At 27.2% G+C, this 19,547-nt stretch overlaps 1 protein-coding gene across 3 annotated transcripts in view; it reads left to right on the top strand.

Moving 5' to 3' along the window:
• Positions 1-8,148: 8,148 nt before the first annotated feature.
• Task6 (TWIK-related acid-sensitive K[+] channel 6) overlaps positions 8,149-19,547 on the top strand; it is an 82,193-nt gene continuing 70,794 nt past the window's right edge. For all 3 annotated transcript variants that reach the window (XM_029305907.2, XM_029305908.2, XM_029305909.2), the window contains exon 1: positions 8,149-8,755. The gene's annotated coding sequence lies outside the window, so the exon portion shown is untranslated. The remainder of the gene's footprint in view (positions 8,756-19,547) is intronic.

Raw genomic sequence — 19,547 nt, 5'->3', positions numbered from 1 at the left:
TATATTTTGATGATTTATCAATGTTTAACACACACACAGTATATTTAGTAATATACATATACAGTGTCTCAATTACATACATATTTCGGCTACACATATTTAGTTAAATAGTATTGTGATAAATTTGCATTTTTCTAGATTAAAATAGTTTTCTAATAACTAAAAAAATGGAACTATTAAGGGATTTTTCTACGACGTCTTAGCTAAAATTAATTAATAGTTAAAATTATTATGCATCATTATTTTGGAAATAAAATGGCAGAAAATATTTTAGCAAGATTCTTGATGTGTAATTTTTAAAGATACAAAAGTTATAATTTCATAAAAATGCGAAAAATGTGATTAAGTTTTTAGTATTCAGTATTTGTCCTTTTAACACAATGTTTAAGATAAATGTGATACAAGAATACGTATTTTCCTTAATCATATTTGACGTTAATTCATATGGATTATATTAAATGTATTTTAAAATGTAAGTTGCAGCAAATATATTAAATTGTCCGCACACAAATATGAAGTATGATATTAAAGGAAGTAAAATCTACAGAAAATATTACTATGTCAATAAGATAATTTTATAATTGTGATGCGAATAATTATAAAGAAAAAAAATTTTTGTTAGATAAATTATTAGTTATTATAATCCTAACAAAAGATTGTTAGACACAATTGATGTCAACACACTTCTTCAAATGTTATTTATGTTTTATTAATTAATTTGGCAATAAACTGCGGCAAAAAATGTTCCTTAAACTTATATGAACTTATTGAACTTATATATGGTATTATTCTATTTATAAAATTTTAAATGATTAAGCTTTTCAGATTTTTTCAAAAATGATTCGTGAGACTTTTATGATGAAGAATACGGAGATCGAAAAGTCGTACGAATATTCTTGATTATTTTTGATGCATTTATACAATAGAATCAAAAAGAAAACAGCTTAATTAAATATTAAAACTGCTCTTTTTATGGATGTACTATGAAATAAAATGTAAAGTCAAAAGAAAATTAAAAATTTTTCTTATCTAAATAAATTATAAATTATTAGTTCAATATTTATTGGACAATAATTTGTCCAATCAATAATTGGATGGAGAATGACTTGCAAATTTATTTTTATTTTCATCGAGGGTGAATTATGAAGAAAATATATAATAAACGGAATTATCTCGAAAATCTTTTTTTTTTTTAATATATATTGATTTGAAATAATTAAAAAAAATAATTCGTGTTCTAAAAATTCGAAAAAGTATCAATGTAATTAAGAAATGTATTAAAACTATCATGAAAATTTAATTTTAATAATAATGGATATAATTAAATTGTAAATAATTCAGTTAAAGTTAAATGATGAAAGTTTTATACATTATCAATTTTTTAATTATTAAATTAATATGTATTTAATTTATATATATTTTTCTATATTATTTATTGAAAACATGTATTTAAATGTTTTCTTTTGTAATTAATGAGATTAATTATTTTTTGATATATATTTTATATATGTATATTTTGAATAAAATTACAAACAAATGCCAAATCATTGTATGCGATTAATCTATTAAAACATTTTAACTAAAATTGCTTATTAAAATCAAATTTGAATATTAAAGATTTTGACCCCTGCTTTCGATGTCTGGAAGCGATAATCAACAACTTCATGCTGCTGTTTTGTCGAATTTCAACGCGCGCAATATGGCGACGACTCCACTCTTTCCTTCGTACGCTGCTTGACAATTTTTCACGAAACAGGTAATTAAAAGTTCTTGTGTCTACAAAATATACTTTTCGAACGAAACAATATCTGAAGCACGTATGATTAATCGATAAAGAAGTAAAAAGTATTTCGAGATGTTCATAATGTTATATACGATTTAATACGTCTCGCGAAAGAATAAGAATTCGATCCTTTTATATACTTGCACTTTTTACGAATAAAATATAATACACAAATAAAGATACACTCTGGGGCAGTATAGATATTTGATATTTTTCTGAAATTCTTTTAATGAATATAAAAATAATTCGTGTTTAGTGCATACACACAAGTACACATATATGTACGAGAATCAAATATATAACCAAAAAAATGATTCGTGAGACTTTTATGATGAAGAATACGGAGATCGAAAAGTCGTACGAACATTCTTGATTATTTTTGATGCATTTATACAATAGAATCAAAAAGAAAAAAGCTTAATTAAATATTAAAACTGCTCTTTTTATGGATGTACTATGAAATAAATCTTATGTCTCAACAATCAAACTCAATCATTATAAATTTTTCTGATTTGAAAATTATAAATATATTTATATCTTTATTATTGAAAATAATTTATTCTTAATAGAAAATAAATGAATCAATAGATACTTTTATATAATAAATATATTATTGTATCTTTTGTAATTAATAAAGAAAACTATTATTAATAAATTAAATTTATATATTCAAATGTAATAATATAATAAAATAAATGTGTGTATGCATACATGTACATATATATGTATGTATCTAATAAAATAGAATAAAAAGTAATGTAAACCATATTATAATATATATATATTCTATCATATATTTTATTGCTCATATACATATTATATTGCTCTTAACTGTAACTTTTAATTAATCAGATATATAATAGAAATATAATAAATTAATATAGCAAAATGCAATAATTTATTATATTTTGTACACATACATCTCTCTCTATGAGTAATATATATGTGCATATACATAATATAATTCTTATAAATTTAATAATATGCATATTTTATATCAATTTTTATTTTTTTATGAATGATTTAAATAGAGAAAATTATAATTATTATTAATCTGATACAGAATAACGAATAAAATAAAATACTATTGTATAATAAATGTATGTATATAATTATAATAAGTTTATCCCAGCAAACACCGATATATAACTGTTACATTGCTATAATAAAACGGAATGTAACAGGTAATATAACGTGTACGTTACATGTAACATGTAATTTAGTAACATTGTCGTTATTTATTTATTGTAATTTTTTTGAAAATTAAAGCTTAAAAATTTATTTATAATGTTTATTGATTCAACTTATTTAATTAGATCTCATATATATATATATATATATATATATATATATATATATATATTTATATACACCTTTACATAAAACGATATACTTTATAACAATATATTTTTTTTCAGATCTCGATACGTGATATGATCAATTTGGCAGTATTGGTGAGTGGAATTTAGGGTACAGGTGATGGTTTGTTTCCCGCCGAAATTATCTTTGAAATCAGTGCGATTTATATTGCTTGTAGATTTTTGCATGCATTTTTTCAGTATAGAAGCAAAGAAGTGATATAAGTCATTTTTTCCTTCTAAAAATAGAAAAATATTTACAAAATAGCTTAAGATAGAATTATTTTATTATAATAATTTTTTTGATCTAATATAGAATAGAATATCGTAATTGAACAATTAATTTTACAACATTTAGCAATTTTTATTATCAATTGTTTCTTATATGTTTTTGGTTTACTTATTAAAATAAAATTGAATAATTTCTCTAAATTTTGTAATATATCAAAATTTTATTTTAATTACTTAACTGCGATGATTAAACAATTTTTTTTATTATTTACAATAAATTACATTGTAGTATCGCATATAATAATCTAGTAGAATATTTTTTAATTTGTATTTTTTTATATTTTTATTAAAGTCCATTAAATAAAATTTAATATTTAATAATTGTTATAAACTTTATAATAAAAATGTGATATGATTAGTATATTAAACTTTACCAATTATTTTATGAATTTTAATTAAATATATCGCATAATAAGTATAATAAACACACACACATACATATACATTTTGTTCTATATTTATTAATCTTGTCAAACATCTCGATAATTCAACAATTTCAATAATTTATTATTTTGACAGTTCTTATTATGAGATAAGGCATATTTAATTTCTATTAAAATTCTATATTTGAGAGTTAAACTTATTATATAGTTATAATATATATATAGTTGACTTATACCACTTATCTGCTCTCTTGACAGTTTAATTTTCTTTTTGAACTTTGTTCCTGAAAAATTAAATTTAAATTGACATCTAAGTTACGAGAAAATCATAATAAATTAGAAATCGTGATAATTTTATACATGTTAGTTATATTTCGTGGTTTTTTGCGTATTTTTCGATTCCCCATTTTTTATAGATTTTCATAGATAATATTTCATGCGAAAAAATTACAAATTTTATAATTTAATTTATAATTTATAAATTAGAAAGAATTTCGTGAGAATTATAATTAATATAAAGACATTGATAAATTTCGCGATTTAGTTCTTTTTTAGTTTATTATTTAATTTTTTACTATTGATGCAATCTTTAGTTTTCCTTTTATTATTTATATATTCGCGTTATCAAATAAATAGTACAAATATCATTGAATTAAATTTGCGAATTATAAGAATTTTACGATAATGTTAGAATTTTTATAATAATTTCATCCGACAACTATTTTGCAAGTTTCGAATATTGATCAATGCTTAGATTTTAATTTTTTATGCATATTTTAATATTGCGATAAAACGATATTTGTCAAACGATATCAAAGAAATTGCAAAATTAAACTTGGTATCAAAAAATGTATTAAGGCGAGGCAATCTTCGCAAAGATATTGCGACAACAGTCCTCGCAAAGATATTGCGACAACAATCTTCGCAAAGATATTGCGAAGCAAAGTGATCTTCGCAAAAATATGTGAAGTATAATATATACATATATATATGTGTGTAAAATTCAATTTATATTAGATAAAAAACTCTATAAACTTTTTTTAATGTGCCGCGATAAATATGATTTAAATTTGATTTATAAATACTTTGCAACAAAGGGACTATGATTAAACAAATTTGCAAATTGAGTCTTTTCATGTCGCGAGTGTATATTATGTGTAAAATAAAATTGGAAAGAGAAAGACTATAAAAACTGTAAAGACTGAAGTGAAGTAAAATATAAAATTGCTTAATCAAATCCGCAAATTTTATTTTACGATTAACATTCGTTGATTAGCACATTTAAATTATTTAATTATTGAATTCATTAAAATTACAATTTAATGAAATATTCGCGTCGCGAGTGTATTGTGTGAAATAAACTGTAATCGAATATGAGTTATCGACGTTGGACTACATATGGACTAAATTATGGAGACTGCTGCACCACTTCCGGATAGATTTGTTAGATTTGATAGTTGCGGCGGAAGATACAGCGTTGGACATCGAGGGACGTCGCGAAATGATGAGTTTTGATTAGTTTTATAATTAATCTGTTTTTTAATAACATTGTTTCTGCATTTTGTATTATATAGTTAACTATATTATTATTTCATATAATTTAATACATAATTTAATATTATAATTTGCAAAATAATATTAATTACAATAATTACGAAAATAATTCAAATATTTTTTACTTTAGGATCTTTTTTTCAATAATAATAAAAAGTAAAATATAATAATAAATATATGGAATTTATATACGAAAATATAAAATTATATATTTACAAAAAATATGTAAATATATTATATAAACTTTAAAAAATCTTACAAGTATTAAAATTATATTATATATAATATATATAATTTTTTATTATTTGCATATATAAATTTATAACATGTAAATATGAGACACATACATAATGCAGAACATTGTATAAGAAATAGATTATACCATATATGTAGTAATTGCTTAATATGTAGTAATATTTTGTAGTAATCGCATTGATTTCCAACTTCAAAAAAAAAAGAACAATCATGCATTGTTAAATTAACAATTTTACATTTTGTACATCGCGCCGCGAATTTTTATATTTATTGTATAATTTTTTATACACATACTTGCGTTTACAATTACGATGCAAGTATGTGCAATTAACATTTTCATATTTTCTATTTATTCTTGTTGTATATTTTATGAAATTTTTATATGTGTATTTTCACTTCATATTTTGGTATTTTTACATATGTGTTTATATATATTTGTGTGCATTTATTTGTTACATCTGGGCAATTTTATTATTCTTACAAGTTTATCTGTTTATGCAATTTTTACAATTTATATGCATTTATCTTTATATGCATATATATAAACTATTTTTTTGCTTTACATGCATATCCATCAGTAATCAATTATTATTATTAGATGATTAATTTATGATAATAAAATTAAACTAAATAATCATAAAAGCGCGTTGCTGTTTTCAGAAACAGTCTATTCTATTGCTATGTTAATTTTTTTTATTATTATATATATAAAAGACATGAAATAATCTATATATAAAAGATATTTCATGTCTTTTATATAGCAATAAAAAAATAACATAACAATAGAATAGGCTATTTCTGAAAACAGCACAACGCGCTTTTATGATTATTTAATTAAATATTATTATTACACTGTAAAAAATTTGTTAACTTGACTAAACCTTTCAACTAAATATCATTTTGTTAATTGAACATAGAAAAATATTTAAATTAAATGTAACATATTAAATCTAACAAAACGTATATTTGATTTAAATACTAATATATGTTCAATTAACAAAATAATAATTTAGTTGAAAAGTTTAGTCAAGTTAACAAATTTTTTTCAGTGTATAGACACTAAAATAAGATTGGTTGCAATTTGCAATTGTTGTCTTTTATAATTCAAATAATTAACATATTAAGAGAATACAATAGATAATAAATGATATTATTATGCAAGAAGGGGAAATACATAGCTCATGATTCCGATCACAACTTTGTTTCGCTAAAATATCGCCCATTCGTCGCTATTTACACGTTGGTTTTCAGTCGTAAATTGTAACGAGGTCCCGTCACGTAGTTCGTCGAATTTACTGAGAATCGTGCCGCGCCCGGTAAAAGGCGGCCTTTTTAACGACGTACGATATCAGTACGTTAGTAGTGCGTTAGTATATCGCCTCCAACATAGTAACGCAGTATCGACCGTGCGAAACTTATCTCGCCAAAATACCGTATCTCTAACGGTGTAATTTACGCGGCCTCGATCGGCATTGTATCTAGAAACGTATAGTGAACTATTCTTGATATTTAATTAAATGAAATTTCACGTCAATACTGATATATTTCATTATCTTTGCCGAAGCAGATTCTATGATCACAATGGATTGAAATTTTTAAATAATAGAAATAGTACACGTTTTCTCTCTCTTTTTCTCTCTCTCATTTGAGACAGCTTAAAGTTACAATTTTTTTATAATACTAGTGCAGCATATTAAATTTTTGTTAAAAACATACATTTATATAATTTGTCTTTTCTGTTTTAAACTTTTTAAGTGAACTTTAAATGAAAGTGAAAAATATTCAAGAGAGGGCCATTTAAAATTAATATAAATGAATAGTGTGTTTTCGTAAAATTTATGTTACTCTTTTTTTCCATAATATAAAAAGTTTTTATATTTTATTATTAAGGTATATAATTATATATGTATTAAAAATATGTTCACGTATAAAGACATAAGATTCAAACGCTTTTATATAACAAATCTAATTTAAACATTGAAGTATAATACTGTGAAATGTATCGGTGTTTAATTTTTAAACATGACAGATTAAATAAATAGAAATTAATTATTAACAAAGATAAAAAATAACTAGATTGGGTTGCATTTAAATGTCGACGATATCGTAATCGAAGGAAATTGATTACAAATTTTATGAGCAGCTTACGAGACTAGTTACTCTTGAATGACTAAAAGATAAAAGAAAATTGTATGTGTGTTGGCACACACAGAATATGTTGCTAGTTACGATTCCTATTAAATATCGATATCACCTACAGTATCGGCAAGTAAACTTGGAAGTAAACGTCGAAGAAAATATGAAATAGAGAGAGAGAAAGATCTATATATTTTGTAATATCGCGATAATATCATTGGCCACCCCTATTCCGTATCATCCGTACCGGGTGTCTTTATCTCCACCCCGATCCCTTGCGTTTTCCCTCGGGGAAACGGGTGGTCCACGGTGGCGCCGTGTCTGGTCAAAACGGGAACGAAAGCTTGCGCCGGAACGCGCAGATCCTTTCTTCAGTAGTTGCCCAGACACTGTCACGGGCGTAGCTGGATGCTGGATCGTCTCTCTCTCTCGCGCGCGCGCGTGCCGCAGGGAGGCGCTTCCTTTTCTTCTTCCTCTTCCTCCTAATCACGTCTCACGTCGCCCTCGCCGTCGACGACGTTGCCGTTGTCGTCGTTACCCTTATCGTCGTCGTCGGCGATCATTCTCGTTGACACGGCTCGATCGTCGTCCCCGAGAGCAAGGAGAAGGTGCCGGAGAAAAGGGAGGCCGACGACGAAGGATTTCTCCTGCCGGCGTGACAAAGGGGGAGGAAGAGAGAGAGAGAGAGAGAAAGATAGGCAGGCAGACAGAAATAGATCGAGAGAGAGAGAGAGACAGAGAGAAAAGGGGAGGCAGAGAGGGGAGGAAAGAGAGAGAGAGAGAGAGAGAGAGAGAAATGGACAGGGGGATGAAGATATAAAAGGGTGAGAGATAGACGGAGGAAACGAGGAATATAGGAGAAAGATATAAGAGACAGACCGACTGTGAGGGAGGTGTTGCTCAAGTAGTGCTCTGTGTATGGTGCAGTGCGGTGCTGTGCTCGAGATAGAGAATGGCATGGACGGATTTCGCGTGTATCTCCGTGACGTAGCAAGGTAAGAGGTCATCGTTTAGCACCACTTGGTTCTTGCTCCCTATTTATTTTCGTTGTCTTCCTATCTCCGTGGCGCTTCAAGTTCAGGGTCGTGAAAAAAAGGAAAAAAACATCGCGCAGTTTCACGTCCGGTTCATCGCGTCTAATAGCTCCAATTTGCAAAATTCAGTAGGACAATTATTGTCCATCGGCTCGACCGGCGCGATGCCGCGCCGCGTCTTGTCGCGTGCGCGTCGCGTCGCGTCTGACGCGACGCGTGCCGTTACTACTGACAGCTCTAAGCTCGCTCGCTCCGATGTTAAACTTCCAGTGATTGTGTTACTTCTACCAAGGACTTATCGAAATTGAAGCTTCTGAAATGATGATATTTTTCGTTGCCATCGTGTGACGAAAGAAATAAATCATTTTCTTTTTCCATTTATCTTTAATTAATATTTTTATCCATGAATATGGATTATGGATAATCAATTTGAAAGGATACGGGAAATTAAGCGAAACGAAGTATTTTTGCACGAATGACTAGTAGAATTATTACACTGATGCGGATTGTTAGACTAACCGGTTATCGAGATTTAAATTTTAATTGTTCAATAATTTTTGTAGCCGACATAATTTTGCATTGTATAATTAGTTTTATTATGAAAATGAATTTCATTTAACTTTTGATGAAAGTTAACGCATCAAGTTAAATTCTTGACTATACTTTATCTTTAAAATTATGTTGCGTAATTTCAAAGACTAAAAATTAACAAGTTATAACTCTTTTAGTTTTTTTATAAAATATATATTGAAATTTAAAAATTACGATGTAACAATAATGTTTACAATGGTATGGATACATTTTTATGTTCTATTCTTTCCTAAGAGATTGCATATATCGCATACTTTCAACTCCTAAATGTAACAAGCATGATATTAAAGGGGAGGTTCTTTTCTTGATGCATTTTTAATCTTCTTAATCAAAATAAAAAAATTATAAACAGTTTTACTAAGGGCCGGTTGTTTCAACTCTTGGTAAATTTTACCCGACAATAAGTAGCATATCTTTGTTTTTTTTTTTTAGAACTTATCTGAAAAGAGACGAAAAAGTTGGAAAAATCGGCCTTGAAATATAAATGCTTAACTATACTTTTCCCTAAGAAAATGTTTAATTTCGTAGATAAAATTTATGACTAGCACTCTCACACTTAACGAATTTCACCTTTCCTGCCGGCTTTTGCCGCGAGAGGCAACGATAAAAAAAATAAAAGACGTTTCGTTACCGTATTATTTATGAGGAAAGAACTTATTTATCTTGACAAGGGATTGGTAGGGCTGGGAGAGAAAAGGGCCGAGACTCAATAAACGAGAATACTCGTTGTAAACGTGGTGTATAGTAAGCTAAGATCGCACGTGATGCCGATCGATATCCTCTGGAGTACAATCTCTTTTGTGAATCTGAAGTTCTTTTTTCTGTTGTGTGATAAGCACACTGGTTTATCGTACGAAGAATATCGAATTTGAAAATATTTATTCACATTTCTTTTCATTAATTTTGAATTCAAACAAATTGCATAATGAAAAAAATAAAAGTATTATATTCTTATAAAAAGTTATTTTTTAAAAATCTAAGAAAATAAGGAATCCAAAAAATCCTCTATAAAATATCATTTTTTTCTATATCAGTTAAGATTTAATTTTTTTGAAAATTATTGTATACAAAATATTCTAATTTTGTCAAATATCATTGTTTAGAAATATTAAAAACCAAATAATAAGGAAAACAAAATAATGAAAAATGCTTCAATATTAAAATAATGTTCAATATATCCAAAGAAATAACATGTCATGTTATTATTTGATATTATAATTGAACGATTCTTGACGCAAATTATTTTGAATTTATTTAAGTAAGATTCGTCTAGCTGTCACAAAAATATTTTTATTAAATTGGGATTTATCATCGTTACACTTTATTAAGCATCTGATGCATGCAGAAAGCAGCAAAGCAGTTGAAGCGCGAGCACCATGTGCGCGTACACAGAACTTTGTAATACGAGCTTAAATTCCGGCAGAACGGGCGCCTGATTCCCGTTTTGGTGCAACAACGTATGCTTGACACGCGTTATCAACGTTGCTGACAAGGCACCGTGCTAGTGACGATAACGCGGTTAAAGGGCGACAGGTAAGGGTATGTAGACGGTTTAGGACGGCCGCGAATGCGACCGAGTATCGTTTAACCGGCATTCAACTTCCGACGCGACGAAATTAACTGTAAACCAGATCGCGAATGGATACGTTTCGCGGTGCTGAATCCCGGAAAAATACCGACAGCGATATTCCGACTTGCAATTTTCCATTGCATCGCCGAACAGACGTGGGGCGCCGTCTGGTCGCCCATAACTCGGCATCTGTGCTTTTTCGCGGCGAACCTCACACATGAATGCATCCGAATGCACAGCGTGCAGTTTAGCTGTGAATTCATAAATCGCGCATTGCGAGACAGCGCTTTACGTAGCTATATTGTACATATATACATATATGTAAGATCTCGCGCAGGGAAATCGATATACAATGGCACAAGATTTTTTTATATAATTTGTGCTCAATTTCTCGTTAGAATTTAATTACCAAGTTATGTGACTTTGAAGAAGCATAAGATTAAGCTTCAACGGGATAAATGAATAAAATATACCGTAGGTATATAAATTGCATATGAATATGAATCTGTTTCTTAATAGTTTCTTAATCTAAATTAATTCGGAATTATACCGAGCCAAGTGACGACATGAAAATGAGATGTATCTATTATAACAAATGAAAAGTGAGTTTTAATTTCAGAGATATTTAATTTACAGTGCTATCTCAGTAAACGCAATTTATTTTCAATTAGCTTTTATAGTGGAATAGTGTAGATTAAAATCAGCGATTCAGGCCAATCTAAGAGACATGATGAATATCATAAAATTCAAGGATAAAATTGTGAGACGCGGGATAAAACAAAATTATGTGGTCGTTCTACTATACGATTAGCTGCATCAAATCTGTTTCCTCGATTTAATGTCACACAACGATAAAGAAGCTCTAAAGAATTACGAGCGCCGCATGTGTGTGTGTGTGTGTGCGTGTGCTATAGAAATATATATATATATATATATATATATATATATATATATATAATATCCAATGTAAGTGCACAGAATTTAATATATGAAGCAAAAATTAAATTGCAATACGTGTAATTCTTCTTCTATCTCAGTTAATTCATATAAATCAACTAATAAACAATTATAATATTGCTAACAAGACAAAATTTGGGTAATAAATAAAAAAATTATAAATAAAATCATTTTAGAATTAGCATATTTTTCGATACTGGTTAATAATATTTTTTATCAAATTGATATATTTTTACAATAATGTCATTTCATGTCTTTTTTAACAATTATTATTTAATAAAATTAAATGAAGGTGAAGTTCAATTTATTTCTTGATCAAACATGATATCTTTCATATCATAAGTAAATCACTAGAATAAAGATTAATTGCATTTAAACTCAAAGCTGAATTATGCTAGATAATGTTATTATGTGCACGAAGAGGATATTATTATACACGGAACGATTATATTACATCTCATAAATACTGATAAACCTGAGCCGCGTAAAATGTAAAATAACACTTTATTCGTAAATATTCAAAATTATCTGTACCTATATGACAATCATTTAATTGATAATTTATTTAATTATTCAGATAAATTTTTATATATTAATATTGAAAAAACGGTGTATATTAATTTGCAGTATTAAATATAAATTAATTTATAAAATAGATATTACCTACATAAACTAATATTTAATGTATTAATATTCGCTAATATTTTTCAAATTATAACATAAAAAGCTACATACAATTTTATTCAAGAAAAAATGACGAGTCTTAAAATGAGAGCTTTAAAATTTTCACATGCCTTTGCCAATAAAATAGGTACATATATTACGTGATGTTTTTCCTTGGAACCCATCAATTTTACATATCATATTTGCATATATTGATTAAAATAGAAGACTTTATATAAACTAAATATCAAAGAAATTCATTATTATTGTAAAAATCGCGGAGTAAATTTCATAATAAAGACATTCAAAATCAATATCATGTTGAAAAAGAAAGATTTTAACATAATTATTTCCATTTTTTGACAATAATTTATAAAAGTTTGTACAAGCAAAAAAAACCGCTACAGATTCTAATATGTAAAAGGTTCTTCTCCCAAGTTTATATTAATTTGCGATAATATTATTAAAGAATATATTGTTTATAAATGTTATTAAGTAAAGATAAATTTTAATATTTGAACTATTTAAGAATACACAAAATATAAATTAAAAATTGAAATTAATATTAACATCTTTATTATTTATTTATTTTTTGTACAACAAAAAGCAAAATTTAAATTTTGTGATTAGAGATCTATTTTATGTTAAGCATTAAAATTAAATTTTAATTAAATTTTTTTAATAGATTTTTTTAGATCAAGTTTCAATATAATTCGCAAAATGTTTGTGTTAATTATATTGCAATAATTACACATAATTTTGTTCTTATTTCTCTCAAATCAAATTAAATATTGAATTGTACATTCACATAATAGTTTTATAATAAAAAAATTAATTTATATATAATATAATAATTAATCTAAATTAAAATATTAAAATTACGTAAAAAGTTTGAAAAATTTATCGTATTTTATTATTTAAAGAAAAAGGGAGCTTATAAATGTTGCTTAGAGCTTCATTACTTAAGCTAAATTACGCTCGGTAGCTCATGGTATTGATTAGTAGTTTATTTATTATAGTATTATCAACTAATATGTAGTAGTATCTGTTAATAGCAATATCCAATACTATTATTATGTATAGCAGTACTCACACTACATAAATGATAAATATGTAACTGACATTCGTATCATATCCTGGATGTAAAAAAATTGCAATTGTCCGATATCGTACATCGCGAGAAGTGGCACCCTTCATCGAACTGTGACAGTTAAGGCAGACGCTTAAGGACATCGTGGATCGGATCGCTCTGTCGTTTGGAAATTTCCGCGGAAAATTTTGCCGGCTCCCCCCAAAGGTATGCTCACCGAAGCTCGGCTGAATTTCAACTTTGTGCGAAGGGGGCGAAAGCGCCATTAATGCAGTTAAATTTGCATCCCGCATACATTATGTAAATCATTGGCCGCTCATAGCGAATATCTTTGGGGCGTGTTTCAGCTTCTTTTTCTTAATCTCGAGCCTCATCATTTTTTTCGGTCGATCAACGAATAAACATCTTGAAACAGGAATCATCACCATTTTGCCCGCTGTTAAGATCAATCTAAGAACGAAATTTAAGATCATTCTGCTCGCCTTAAAAGTCTATTAACGATATCGAGTATAATAATCGTAAAGTGATGTTAATTGAATGTCGATATTCACTATCGATGTTCCCGATCCGAATGCAAATAATAACAGCACGCTTGCAGCGCTCGTGCGTCACATTAAATTAATATATTCATGCAAATATACGCGTAATTTATATTACAGGTATGCAAATCAATATTATTGATGCTGCGAAAAAGTCAATGTTTCTCTAGTCCTATTATTTTAGGATATGATTGATGAATAGCACACAGCAATTATAGTTCTATTTGCTCGAGCAATCGCGGCGTATCATACGGATCTCAAGCGCGAAAAAGCTAAACCTATCCCCTAAGAGCAATGAAATTGTAACGTTTCACCGATTCGCCATTTGTTCCACTAAATGACAACGGTTAGTTTAGTCAAGTTAGGTCATTGAGCAGAAGACAAGGAAAAGTATAAATGGAAAAGAAGATGTTCGGTCGCGAGAGGGAAGAGAATTGCCTTCTCTCGATGGTAATGGCTTGCAATTTGTCAAGGATTATCGCGCTGTCAACTACACGTTCTACGAATCCTATAGCTTTCCATCCGTTTTGCATGAATCTATAATTTCAGCAGAGATCACAGTCAAATAAAGAATTTTATTTATCGAACTGTCATATAATAACGATTTATCTATAATAAACATTTTCTTCCTCTTTGCAACTCAGCGAATATGTACCTCTTATTCATCTTATTGCAGCAAACAAGTAATCCAATCAGAAGATGGGAAAAAAATTAGCATTTTAAAACGCGTGTTTTATACTTTAAAAGAACATATTTGCACAATTGTTTCGGCATTTGAAAAAGTAATTTTCTAACAAACTTTATATATACGTACAACAACAGTTTCTTACTTACAAACAAAACATTTCTTTAAAAAATAAATTATAATAATTATGTTCAAAATATTATACGAAATTATATGTAAAAGCATAAAAAAAGCTTGTGCACATCTTTACATAAAAATCTATAAATTTTATATTTTATTAGGTAAATTTAATATTCCTTAATTTCGATTTTGAGTAATATTAAAAAAAAATTTTAATATAATAAATATATAAAGTATAATCTAATCTTAATTTTTCTAAAGTTTTTAAAATATTTTCTAAGTATCAATTAAATAACTCTGTAATTATTATTATTTTGACATTTTAAAATATTCATTTTCTTCATGATTGAAAAAATATTTAATAAGTTTGGAAATCTTCGTATATAATATACATCGATTAAAAAAAGTGTGTGCATGTGATTTTCAGCTTCCGTTAACATATTGTGATTTTTCGAACTTGTGAACGAATTAAAGTATTACATCTACGCACACGTGCACACATAATGGCATTAATTTATTTCTTATCTTTTGAGAATATTTCCGATTACCCATTCTTGCAGTTCCTCAGATCATAAAAGCTTAATAGTAAATAATAATCATCTATTATATGACAATTTTTGCATTTAGTTTCCATCGACCAACATCACCAGAACTTAGAATAGATTAACTCATATATAGTGTGCTCATATATAATCATATAGGATATTGTAATATTTCTCTGTAAAAATGTATTTTCTAAATACGAATCTGACATCATAATCGCTACTTCGCAGGAAATATTTATTATTTCCAAACACTCGGATGTTATTTCTATAATATAAAGTCGTAAATATCCATTTAATCTGCTTATTATTTTACATTGTTTTGGACAATTATTTGTTCATAAAAGAAAAATGTATAGATATTATATGTATTATTTATAGATAATATATAGATTCTTACTAAAAATATTACAACTATATTTTTAGTATAGAAAAATATAAAATATTTCTATATTTTTACATAAAATATTCTGATATGCTCTAATAAATTAGAATATAAAAGCCAGGGCCTCCCTTTTTTTATTACAATGATAAAAGAGAAATAAATCTTTATCTTGTTTACCTAACAAATGGATAAAGGGAAAGACGAAGAAGAATGTAAAAGGTTAAAGCTCTGAATCACTACAGCTATAGCGGATTATGACGTCAAAAGCAAGAAAGCATATGTAATATTTTCTTACGATATAGGTCGAGTAAAATGTCTTTTTTTGGCGTTCCATCATTTACGTTCGATAAAACTGTAAAATGTCATAAACTCATTTTTTATGAACAAACAGATGTATAATCTATATTACAGGTACTCTTTGTTTTAGACTACAATTGATTAAATTTTACAGCGATTTACTAATTAACGTACTAAAATAGAATTAGCAGAAAAAGAAAACAAAATTTGCGTGTGATTTTTCGCCTCTGACGTCATAATCCAATACAGCTGCGAAAACTGGTCCAGAGTTTTAATCGAAGCGCATCAAAGATAGATTTCATTACCTAATGTAAACTCAGTCAGTCCCTCCTTGCACACCCCTTCACCGCCCAACCATTATATTAAATTTCATTTCGCCATTTTTATCAGATCGAATCACCGCTATTACTGGCAAGTCTTTCAAACATAACGAATCATCTTTCAATGTGAAATAGTGAAGGAAAGTCAGAAAGTGGAAAGATAAAATTTTTAGATAATATAAAAAATAATAGGAAAAATTTACAATTAGATATGATGTACTTATGCAATGTCATTTCATATTTCGAAATTTCGCGTAGCAATAGAATAAAAATAAAATTTGTGTTAAAAAAAAAAGATATATATATATATATATATATTGTTCGACATCAAAAACAAACGATATATATGCTTACAAATCTCTGAAAATGCTTTCCAAATATTCACAAATTAAAGTAAAAATAAAATTGCTTTCCAAATATTCACAAATTAAAGTAGAAATAAAATTGCATAAATTTCATACATCATATACATTTTGTAAATTATATTTAAACATGATTTTATCTATAAAAATAGTTTTAAAATGACAATATTATTTAAAAATTTTTGGCATATCTTTCTTTGTCAATACCATATTACTCATTTTTATAATTTATGCGCGTTTTTAAACGACTCTCTATTCTAATTATATATTTTGTAAATAGACGAAAGATAGAAAGCAGGAATAGAGATAGGGGATAATGTTACGAGAAAATATGAACTTTGCATTATAATGACGAACAGCGAAGAACAATTTTTTTGCATCGATTTGTAGATGAGTTATGATGTCAAGCGCATACTACAAGAAAATGCACTCAGAAGGCAAGTGGTTGGAAAATCATTGGATAAAGTTAGCCTAAGTTATTTAATGCTATAAGGTAGACATCTTCACTTGTGATGATTGTGTTTTTATAAGATGGCAAAAGTTTTCAAAACCACAGTAACTTAGTAAATTTAAAACTGAGTTATTTAGTAGACCCAAAAACTTATTTATCAATTTTTTAAAATATTTTATTTTCAAAAGTGTTGTTTTTTAAATTATAGCAAATCTCATATCATAATAAATATATCAAAAATTGATCGCGAATTTGGTGTACAAACTCGCGGATATTTATTTGTAATATGAAAAGTGATTATAAAAATCTATCTTTTTTTAATTATTTTATTATTAATCTATATATCTTTTATTATTAAGAATTTTTTATTACGCAAATAATGATATAACCAGAATTGATTGTTAAAATATAGATGATATAAAATATCAATTTTATTTATTTTAACTTAAATAAAACATTTGTTAATGAAGTTTAATTTTTGCTCAATCTTATGAGGTTTATCGACGATGATTCGACATTAAATTGTTCCGGTATGCGATAAATGTACCTGACGAGTTACAAAAGCAAGCATTAATAAGAAAATGAACAGTTAAGAATGTATATCCACAATGGTCGTGAAAATTGCATCAAGCAAAAAGGGCTTTGTTCAAACAGCAAATTGATGCGCGAATTTACTAAAGACTATTTCGCGTGCTATTTCAAGATCGTCAATTTTTTACTCAAATTCAGCTGCAAGCGATTATATAGACATAACTAACTCGTTTGCTTTAATAGAATAAAAAAACCTATCATCATAATATCCAATATAAGTTTTGTAAAAATATAAATTGAAATTATTTTTTATGCATATAATAATAATATTAATAGCATAGTTAAATATGTTTTGCTGTTGCTAGCGAAAACAAGTTATTGAAACGTTTGTTAAAAATTTTCATTTTAGAGAAAAGTGTCGAGCAGAGTGCATTTTAAAAACATTTGATGCCGGATTACATCGTTTTTTGTAAATTCTGTCATTCTTATTACGGTGAATCTTCTATTTATTATATGAACCTTCGAGTGTAAATCTGCGAAAAATGTAATTGACGGACTGCGAAATTTAATCGTTTTAGATTAGCATGTCCCAGATTAGAAATCTGCCTCGATTTGCCGAGATTAAATACAGGTAAAAATCCAGTTTGAAATATCTGTCTAAGTCCAGAATACACCCTTAGTTTACCTTTATTTTATCGACGAAAAAAATAATCGGAAAAATCTGGATTCTAGTTTGCCACTGACATATTTTTCCCAAATTAAAATAAATATAAAATTATACATGGGGCCAGGATTGAATAATCTAGCTTATAGAAATAATTATAATACAAATCAAACAAATGTTAAAAAAAATTATAGGTCCTAGTTAGATTTCAAATAATTTTTCTATAAATTCTGGGCGTAATTTTGAACCCACCCGGATTCTGCGATAGGATCTGTATGATTTAGACGTCTCATACTTTACACGGGTTCTAGTTAGATTTTTCACCTAAATTCCAGAAATATTTTTAAAAGAATATATGGAGCCCTAATTATTTCCAGACAAAATTTCTACCTGGGGTGCATCATTATCATTAGCGATTCTATAAAAAAAACTTTTATGTGATGTAATATCGCATAATAATAATAATAATAATAATGATATAATAATTCGGCTTATTATAAGATAAACAAAATTTATGTTTAACAATTAAATAAATCAGATAGACATATTTATGTATTTCTTAATTTATTTGCAACAATAACAATGTAAATATTAATAAAAATTATTAATTATTCATGATTGTATAATTAAATCTATATATCATAACGATATCTTTCGCCTGTTCAAATATTCATAATCAAGATGATTAAAATTTAACTGTAATAATATGAAAAGACCCAATGACACAAGTGGCAATCAAATTTAAAAAAAAATAGTGAAATATACTTGTACAAAATTATTTGTCTTGATAGGTATATAACGTAATTGGTCCGATATACTAATATACCGCATAATCAAAACAGCAGCCACAAATTCTCATTATTTAATACCTGCAATACCGCAACAACAGGCAGATTTTATGCTTGTCAATCAAAGTTGTGTTGATTTCTACCTAGAGCTACACCGCAATAATTTATCAAGTGTTTGTGTATTGTACATATATATAT

This window comes from Nylanderia fulva, unplaced genomic scaffold (assembly GCF_048542155.1).
Source record: "Nylanderia fulva isolate GAGA-0341 unplaced genomic scaffold, ASM4854215v1 Scaffold25, whole genome shotgun sequence".
NCBI classification, from domain to species: Eukaryota; Metazoa; Arthropoda; class Insecta; order Hymenoptera; family Formicidae; genus Nylanderia; species Nylanderia fulva.
This window is presented reverse-complemented; position numbering and strand designations above follow the sequence as displayed.